The following is a 2,673-nucleotide window of genomic DNA, read 5'->3' as shown; positions in this document are numbered from 1 at the left end:
AAAACAACAAAAAATGAGACAGAATGACACCAAACAAAAATGTTTGTAGAAGCTGTAAAATACTTTTTTTTCTTTTTGTAAAATAAATAAAGAAATGTTTCCTTCTTCCTATGGTGTCAGACTGTCCATATTTGGGCATGCTTCCTTCCCTCCACTCCATTCTGAGGGCGTCCACTTCCTGGACAAGTTCAGACGCATCCTGACATCTTTATTTCCAAAGCGTGTTGAACCACTTCTACCAAAACTTAGAACCACTAAACATCTTAAACAAATATCTCCAAACACCTGATCGGAACTCATCAGAACGCTTCCTGTGAACTCTTTTCCATTCATCACTGAATACTGAATGTGTTCTGGAAACACAGAGTACCCAGCCGTGGATTTTACTACAGAAATGAGCCCACAGTGAGGAAGAATTACACTGAACCAAAAAGAACCACCCCCTGCAAGCTGCAGGAGTTCAGGGGGTTCTGGTGTCCTGGTTCTGATCCAACAGTCGGAGCTGCAGCTGATCAGAGTCACTGGACAACAAACCCAGACGCTGCTGACACGTTTACAGAGTGTGTTCTGCTCAGAGTCACAGGACACAGAACCACGAAGGCGTTCTTAAACGTGTTCTCATGATGTTCTCCTCCAACATCTCTGTGACCTCCTCGTTAGGGGAAGCCGTGCAGCTGAGCTCGCTGTGAGATGTTTGGATAAGAAGACGTGAACACGGAGGCGCCGCTGCAGCTGTGAACACAGACGGAGGTTTTAATGGGCGGATTAAAGCTCAGGGGAGACGCTGGTTTACTGTCAGCACACAGCAGCAGCAGCAGAAACGCCGAGTCCAGAGCGGAGAGCAGCTGCTTCATTACCGCCAGCGGAAGCACTGCGACCTTCACGCCAGAACCTTCACCCAGCAGAACCTTTAAACCTGCATCTAATGAACCTCGTTAGCCGCTGCAGCAGGTAACAGACACAGAGGCAGCACAAACAGAACAGAAAAGCTTACGTGGTACCAAGACAGCATTTAGCAGCAGATCAGAACCGAGACAAAGAGGCAGAACTGTTTAACCGGTATGTATGGAGCAGTGAGAGTGCCAGATTACAGAAATAAATCAATAAAAGAGTAAGACAAGAAAAGAGGAAATAAAAAGAGGAATAAATAAAATAAAAAATAAATAATGTGGTGACATTAATCAAACATGAATCCATAAAAGAAAAGGTTCATGAAAGCAAAAATACAAAAACAAATAAAAATAAACATCCTTATTTTTTATGTTCTGTTTTTTGTTTGTTTTAATTTTATTTATTTATTTTAATTTTTAGAAGATTTTTTTTTCATTTTTATTTTAATTCTTTTTTCTGTGCACATTTCCTTTGCTTTTAAAGTGACATTATAAAAAATAAATACAAAAATACAAAAAGAAAGAAATAAAATAAATAAATAAATAAAAATAAATAAAAAATATTACTATTTTTATTATTTTATTGATTTGTCTTTATAGTTCTACGTTTATCAGCCTTTTCTTTTATGGATTCAGGTTTGATTAATATTGCCACATTATTTTTAATTTTATTTCTTCTTTTATTTCCCACTTTCATTTTATTATTCTTTTATTGATTTATTTCTGTATTTTGGCGCTCTCACTGCTCCATAGTTATGATGAGACACGAGCTAAACTATTTCCAACATGAAACATTTAAGAGCAAGAACAGAACAGTTTAAATTTTAAAGCCTCCCTTCGTCCTGTCTGTGGCGACCTCTGAATACATTCAAACTTTCCCGTCCTGTTCTGTCAGAGCTGCAGCTGCTCACCACACATAGGAAACAGAACAAGCTGCTCTTTGTCTTCTAGATGAATCATTTTGTCTAGAACATCTCAGAAAAGTCCAGTGTGGTGAAATCAAACAGCCAGAAGTCTTCAGACCAGCAGAATAACCCATTCTGCTAAAAACATCGACTTCGGTTGACATCTCACCAACTTCTGAGGCCTCCAACGCCAGCAGAGAACGTTTCTGAGCCTCATCACCAAAACCTGGAACACATCTACAGCAGCTGTATTTAGACTATTGTCTCAAAGAGCAACGTCTTCATCGGGGAAGGGTACCGGGCCGCGGTAACACTTGGTACCGGGCCGCGGTAACACTTGGTACCGGGCCGCGGTAACAATTGGTACCGGGCCGCGGTAACACTTGGTACCGCTAAGTAATTTAGCACCGTTAAGCTCCTTGACGAATGACATTAATTTTGCAATGTTGCGCTACGTTAGCTTCATGGCTAACAGGGTAAAGAGCTGCTCCCATCTGCTCACTCTCTGTCTCTCCGTGTAAACAACAGATGTGATTGGCTGTTACCGATGACGTGCAACAGCCAATCAGAGAGCACTGTGGGCGGAACGTGCAGAGAGAGAGCTGCTGCATGAGAGCCACGGGACAGAACTTCTATACTGAGGCCCCCTTTACACGTAGCAACAACGGTGATATCTCAGCGAGCCTTTGGTTTGAACGTTTACCGTCTACGTCTGCATGTAGATAGGAGGGGACGGAGTCTGACGTCACACGTGTGCGAGCTGACATGTTTACAGTCTGGCTACGTCCATATACGGGCTGACATGTTTACAGTCTGGATACGTCCACATACGTCCACAAACGGACTGACATGTTTACAGTCTGGATACGTCCATATGG

General features: G+C 41.9%; 1 protein-coding gene across 1 annotated transcript in view; it reads right to left on the bottom strand.

The window, feature by feature from the left end:
* The window catches only part of ccdc71 (coiled-coil domain containing 71), a 15,381-nt gene that overhangs the window by 2,410 nt on the left and 10,298 nt on the right, over nucleotides 1-2,673 (bottom strand). The gene's annotated exons all lie outside the window — the stretch shown is intronic.

This window comes from Stegastes partitus, unplaced genomic scaffold, assembly GCF_000690725.1.
Source record: "Stegastes partitus isolate 25-593 unplaced genomic scaffold, Stegastes_partitus-1.0.2 Scaffold1380, whole genome shotgun sequence".
NCBI classification, from domain to species: Eukaryota; Metazoa; Chordata; class Actinopteri; family Pomacentridae; genus Stegastes; species Stegastes partitus.
Note: the sequence above shows the minus strand (reverse complement) of the source record. Positions and strands in the feature narration are given on the sequence as shown.